Source organism: Podarcis erhardii (assembly GCF_964252035.2).
Source record: "Podarcis erhardii genome assembly, chromosome: 13".
NCBI classification, from domain to species: domain Eukaryota; kingdom Metazoa; phylum Chordata; class Lepidosauria; order Squamata; family Lacertidae; genus Podarcis; species Podarcis erhardii.
The window spans coordinates 35,506,481-35,513,745 of NC_138502.1; the positions used below are offsets into that span (position 1 = coordinate 35,506,481).

The following is a 7,265-nucleotide window of genomic DNA, read 5'->3' on the forward strand; positions in this document are numbered from 1 at the left end:
CAACTGCTTCTTCTTTCATTTTTAAGTCACTCTGAGACCGAGAGAAGTAACTTTTAGTTCTGGTTTCCCTTTGGGATTTCATTAAAATGAAGGAAGCATAATTAAAGAGGCCCAATCAGTTTTATATCCAGTCCCTATTATGCTATTAACCTTTAAATCAGAGAACTCTGCTGTGGATAATTTAAAGTTGTTAACTGTATGTAATTTCACCAGAAAGAAGGTTTAAAATAGACATTTTCCCAGAATTGGAGGAGTAGCAGAAGGATCTTCACATAGCACAGCATGTAGAAAGTTAGCACATTGCAAAGTGCATTATGTTGGCCCCAGTGAAAGACATTTTTTGTGGACTTTTGTACTATGGTACCTAAATGTGGACTGCATTTAATGGATTGGGCTGATTAACTTTTTGCATACTGAAGGAACAAAACAGACGTTGATCGTTGATACTCCTTTGCTCCCATCCATTATCTGTAGTAAAATCAGTAATGCAAATGGAGTTATTTTAAAGCTACCTTGGTTGATTTATTCATTCAGAAATAAGCCATGCTGTTTTTGTGTTTATGTACATCACTACAGAATGAATGACTCCCAAAAAGGACTTGGCAAAATGCACTCTGAAGTTGTTATGGATTTGTTCTGAATTTGGTGTGGGAGTAGGACAAATTTAAAAAGTTAAGCTTCCATGTTGGGTTAAGTGGCGTTACACCTTTATGCTTATGTATTGTGATGAGAGAGACAAGAAGGTGATGTGAGCAGCAGTATTTATCTTTCCCTCTGCTGGTTTTCTAAAAAAAAACTTTTGCTGCTTCTCTGTTATAACTGGAAAAAATGCCTTTTTCAGTTAAAGAAAAGAAATTCCAGAATATACTTATGACTTTAAACTACTGTCAGTTTTTTTTAAACTCTCAGTGAAATTGAAAGAATATATTGAATGCCCAACTATAAGAACATTTTTTAAAATGTATGAATATATATGTATATATCTTATCTAAATTATGTTTCTATTTATTGGACATTACATTAAATAACAAGAAATGATGAGCATGTACTGAAGGTGGTTTGTTTTTATGTGCTTTATTTCTATTCACAGAAGATAAAAAGTCAATTGGAATTTAGATTTTCAAAGAATTATAAAGGTTTTGCAAGAGATTCTAAGTTATTGAAAATCTATAAAGGTAAAGGGACCCCTGACCATTAGGTCCAGTCGCGGACGACTCTGGGATTGCGGCTTTCATCTCGCTTTATTGGCCGAGGGAGCCGGCATACAGCTTCCAGGTCATGTGGCCAGCATGACTAAGCCGCTTCTGGTGAACCACTGTTGGCTCATGTCAAGTTTGTGGTCAACCAAGACTCCTAGATCCTTTTCACATGTACTGCTCTCAAGCCAGGTGTCACCCATCTTGTATTTGTGCCTCTCATTTTTTTCCCCCAAGTGCAATACTTTACATTTCTCCCTGTTAAAGTTCATCTTGTTTGTTTTGGCCCTGTTCTCTAATCTGTCAAGGTCGTTTTGAAGTGTGATCCTGTCCTCTGGGGTGTTAGCCACCCCTCCCAGTTTGGTGTCATCTGTGTTCAAGCAGACATCAGCCATGCTTGATTTGCTGTCCCAATAACATAAATGTCATAAAACTGGCAGGTTGACCTGGAGGAGAAAGAGGATCCCAAGGGGTGTGTTTGGGATTGGGGCAAGCAAGGGGTGGGAAAGGAAGTACTCGAAGTGTGATGGAGGATGGCGAGGGGATGGGGGTCAATGCACAGGAACCAGAGCAGCAGGACCCATCACCAAAACTAGAGGGTCCCCTGTCTCCAAGAACACAGCAGGCTCTGAGGTGTAGGGAGAAGCGAGAGGGGTGCTCCAGGACAGGGGTCAGCAAACTGGGGGCCGGTTCACTGTCCCTCAGACCTTGTGGGGGGCCAGACTATATTTTTTTTGGGGGGGGGAGGGAAATGAAGGAATTTCTATGCCCCACAGATGACTCAGAGATGCATTTTAAATAAAAGCACACATTCTTCTCATGTAAAAACACCAGGCAGGCCCCACAAATAACCCAGAAATGCAGTTTAAATAAAAGGACATGTTCTACTCATGTAAAAACACACTGATTGCTGGACCGTCTGTGGGCCAGATTTAGAAGGTGATTGGGCCGGATCCGGCCCCTGGGCCTTAGTTTGCCTACCCATGCTCTCTAGGAGGCTGAGGAAGACAAGAGCCCACAGCCCAGCTCCTTAGCTGGCCAGGTGGGGCTCGCTAGCTCTGGCAGAAGATTTGTGATTCCTCTGCTGGAGCAGGCTTGGAACAGGTGAGGGTCGTATGCTTCATCAAGCCCAGATGCTGCAATCAGCATTCAAAAGGGAAGCAGAGCTGAGGTGCTATGTTTGCTCAACTGCACATGTTGATAGAGCTTGACTTGGATACTCCTTCAACGCTATGGGACTATGCTTTGTGTTTTACTCTGGACTGTATCCTGACTGCTGGACTTCAGACTTGGCTATGTGGATTGACCCTGAACTGCATTTCCTGGACTTTGCTTGTGTGGACTCAGCCTTGGACTTTGCATACTGACTTGCTGCCAGGTAAGCCAGGGGTTCAGGGCGCATAACTCCTAACTGCTCTAGGCAACTGCCTCGATTGCTTCTCTGTTCCATTGCTGTTTACTGACTGATCAACCTTTCCCCCTTGAGCACACCAAGGAAACTGCAATCCTGAAACTCTACTACTGCGCTTTGTTCCTGTACCCAACTCTGAGCTCAGGGAAGGGCTTCACCCATTTTCCCGCTGGCACAGAATCTTTGCTTTGTTAATTGCCCATCTTCCTGCCCCCTTTGTTTGCTGAATGGCTTGGCCATTATTGGGCTGGCTTGGACATGGGAAAGCTGAGCCCAGCTATGAAGGGTTTAACTATTCAAGCAGTGATTAAATTCTAAAACTTACTAAATCCAGGCACCTCTAAATTCTGGCACCCAAGATAGTCACCATCACTGTGCCCTGTGGGTGCAAAGAAGTACTTTCCTGATTCTTCCAACAGTTGGCTTAGGTTGGATGGCATTGAGGGAGGGAAACGTTGCTTTATCCACTTTCTGCAAACCATGGATAAGTTTAAAAAGTTTATCATGTCCCCACCTTTTTTTCTTCTTGACTACAAAACCCCAAATGTGTCATTTTCCTCAAGGGGAAGCAAAATTACCTCCTTGCCTAGAAATGAAGGGCAAACACCTTTTTGGTGGTTGAGCTAAACCATTGAACAGATTACAACTGAGTTTTTACTAACTTTCCATTTAACACCTCAAAACCAACCCATCCTTTAGCCACACTTTTGTCTCTTTTTTTAATGAGCACTCAAAGAATGCAAGGTGCCTTGAAGTTTATTCACATTAAATTATTAATTTTTACATTTCAAACCTTCCAAAAACTACTGTTTGTGTGAGGGAATATGTTTGGTTCTGCCTCTTGTGTCATTTTACACATTCCAAAAATACAAGGAAACAAAAAACCACAAACCATGGAGCTTATATATTGGGTCCTGCACATTAGAGATAGTTTTGTTTTGTCTGAAAGTAGGAATGGGGTGAATCTGTCAGTTTCAGTCTCCTTCTGCTTCTTCCAATCTTAAATTCAGCTCTCCACATTTCCATATCAATTTATGATTCTTTGTTTTGTTTTGTTTTTAAAAAGTCCAAGGAAACTCATCAGCCTTTCAGTGCAAATTTCTCCTAATACGTTGACATGCCATTTTGCCGAATACTTGCTTTGCAAAGCATATTTCTCCTCATATACATTTCTGTAAGTTATTTTCACTAATACATGTATTTTGATGCACACTTTACAACCCTAGCACGTACATTTTTCTACGCATCACTTGGCTGGCAAACAGCATTGCAAAATTTGGAGAAGTGCGCATTTCAAAGGATGGCTGTGTTCCAGTTCACCTATTGTTTCAGAAAGCACAGATTGGGTAAATTCACTTTTAAATGTTACTTCAAATCTCTCCTCCTCGCCTAGCTGAGAGTATCAGTTTGGATGTGGAGGCAAAAAGTTACAACCTGCAACAGTTTGCAAGGACATTATTTTCACACAAGAATTTGCACTATGTCAATTTTTTTATCTGTATTAGCAACTGTACTAAGCCAACATTCTGGCGTTTTAGTGCTCTGAAGTCACCGCAGAAACATTTTCCTTTGGAGAGGGAGGGAGGGAGGGAGGGAGATAAGTCCATCCGACAGCTTTCAAACAATACTTCCTTTTCACGTTTCTCTCATATTCATAGAAATTATGAACATGTAACATCTTGGAGAAAGAGAATCCCTAAGCTTTCATATCAACCCAAAAGACCACTCCTTTCTATGTATTTCGCATGTGGCTTTCATGTCCCTGTGCAAAAATCTGACCAGCTTAGAAAGATATAGGGGAGAAAGCAACTATGTATAAAAAATATTTTCTGAAAAAGTTTCTTAAAAAAAAAACACTGGGCAAAAATAAGCATTCTGATCCCCTGAACAGCAGTAGCAGCACAAGACCACACCCCTCAGAGACATAGTGCTTCATGTACAAGCTTCCACACAGGGAAATGTGGGGTGTTTTGAATATACTACTGAGCTGCTAGGTGTGCTGCCCCACCCCTTCTCCACCTGATAGGTGATGTCCGTGCCAAAACCCATTTCTGCACAGAGACTGTGTTGTCCATATTGGGACCTTAGCATGACAAACATTAGCTAGAATACAGTGGCGTAGCGTGGGGGGTGCAGGGGGGGCCGGCCGCACCGGGCGCAACATCTGGGGTTAGGGCAAATCCACGGGTTAGGGGGCGCAAATCCACGGGTTAGGGGGCGCAAATTACTTGCCTTGCCCCGGGTGCTGACAACCCACGCTACGCCACTGCTAGAATATGTTTGGTTATCCACCTGTCTCTCTCCCCCCAGCCCTGCCTCCATTTGGCCTTTAGAAATCCATATTTTCCCAGATTCCTTTTTACTAAAAAACAAACAAACCCAGAACATACAAATAAAAGAAAATACTATTTTTTCCATTCAAATCCTGTATATTTCCACATATAGAAAACATCTTTTTTAAAAAAACGAACAACAGTAGGGTAGTCCAAGCAATAGCTTTGCCCCTTTTTCCTCTTAGAACCTTTCAGTCACCTTTCTCTTGCTGACCAATTTGTCCACCCCTGGCCTTGTTCCCTTGTTGTTCCCGTTGCAATTCCAGCCCAAATCCTTTGAAATCTCAAGGGGCATCTTCAGGGCGTTGGGCTGAATCATTCTTCTCTTTGCCAGTTGGCCGTGCAAAGGGTTAACCTTTCTCCAGAATGCTCTGGAAGAACTCTAGAGGACCACCCCGCTGAGATGTAAACATGGATCTCCTCCAAGGTGGGGTCTCCCATCTGTAGAAAATTCCCATTAAGGCAAGAAAAGGAAGGAAGTAAAAAGGATGTGGATATAAATACGCATGGACTTGTAGCAAGCAGGCACCTTATTTACCAAACACAGTTCCAAAGCACTCAGTGCTACCCGTTGCTTCTTAAAAGCAGAGTAAATGTCACAAGAGGTATTACCAATGCCTCTGTACTTTCTTCAGCCCAGAGCCCTTATCACAAACATCACATTGAGCAGCAATAAAGATCCAGAAATGATTCTTAAACAGAGAAAGGGCATTAACAGTACAGTAATAGCCCAGGCATTTTTATTTTTAATGCATTTGGCTCAGCAAAATGCAGAAGGCACACAGCTTTCTATCTGCAGAAAGATCAGATGATGGGTATTCTTTAGTGATGGCAGAAGAGAGTTTTCATACACACACAAACACACACCATTTATTCCTCTATGCAGTCTACTGCCTCCCGCCCACCACCCACCCCCACAGCACAGATTTAACAGTGTGGCTTTCAAATACGACAGAGCTTTGCTAACCATAAATCAGCATTCCCACCTGCAGTATTGCTGAGAGAACAGCGTAAAGCGAGAAAAGCAGTCTCCCTGCTTGGCCGCCCTCCATAGGCTTTGCCGGTGGCGTGGCTGGAGATTCTACAACATATAGATGATGTAGGATAAAACAACCAGGCCGATAATGGCAAAAAACATGAGGATGAAAATGTCCAACATGGTGATGGAGGGGGAAATGGGGACAGCAATGGTGCTGCCTGGAATCGGAGGCTGGAGGGGAGGGAGAGAGGGAGATGGAGAGAGACAGACAGCTGGTGCAGAGGAAGGGAGGGGTTTAGACTGAGGCAAGGTAATTGCAGGGGTGCCTGCCTGCCTGCCTGCCTGCCTGCCTGCCTGCCTGCACATCAGCATCTAACAGGACAGAATGAAGCTGCCAGATGAAACAGAGCTGTCTTTTTCTTCAGGGGAGGAAGATGGAGAAAAAGAAAAAATGGAGTGTTTGTGGAATCTATGAGAACGTAACCAAGATGCCAGCTTATGCCTAACAGCAGGGATTCACTTATATCTATTCACTGCAGATTTATTCAAAATATCAGGAATCTGGCAGGAATGCCAGCCACAATGCAGAGAAAATGAAGCATCGTTAAATCCCCGTTGCAGTCAACTCGCTCTGCGTGTATGTGCACAGACAAATAATCTAGATTTGTATTCTAATGCCCTCCAGAATTTAACCCCTATTTTTGTTGATGTTAGATGGCAAAAAAACAGCTGGATGGGATCTTGAGGTCTGGAACTGGGAAGGCATTATCTCCCAGATCGGATATTGATGATGACCCTGGAAAGTGGTCTTTAATTTTGTTGTTTTCCAAGGTAACATTTCCGTTTATCAGGACGGTATTAGCAACTTTTCTGTCCTTGTGGTGCAGCGTTCAGGATGCCACAGAACGGTTGATGGCTGGAGGGCTCTATTTGACAAGGGTGCAGAAGAGATGGTTCTTGGTGCTTTATTGATCCATCATTACTAAGATTTAGTGGTCTTTTAAAACAGCAATCTTTTTGACTGCCAGGTCATCTAAGTCGTTTCTCTGTTTCCCCCCGCAGAAGGCACTGGATTGCTGTTATTTTCTTAAGTGGGTGGAATTTTATTTATTTATTTATTTTAATATATTTATTTATTTTTCCAAAAACAAAGGAAACATCAGAACAACACAAAACAGCAAAAGCAGTAAAAAAATAAAAAGAAAAGAAAAAGTTAAAAACAAAAACTCCACTTTTCATTCTCATGTTTGCAAAACTTTCTTTCTTGACCTCCTCACGCCACCCTTTTTTGTATTCCTCTTTATCCAATCAGATACAGCAAATCCTTACCCTTCTTCAAAACTCAT

The 7,265-nt window shown here is 42.4% G+C and overlaps 1 long non-coding RNA gene across 1 annotated transcript; it reads right to left on the reverse strand.

Moving 5' to 3' along the window:
- Window positions 1-5,067: 5,067 nt before the first annotated feature.
- On the reverse strand, window positions 5,068-6,365 carry LOC309327311. Its single transcript, XR_014150495.1, has 2 exons — window positions 5,927-6,365; window positions 5,068-5,381 (listed from the first exon to the last, which is right to left on the reverse strand). It is a non-coding gene; the product is annotated as an uncharacterized lncRNA (long non-coding RNA).
- Between the last annotated feature and the right edge of the window lie 900 nt (window positions 6,366-7,265).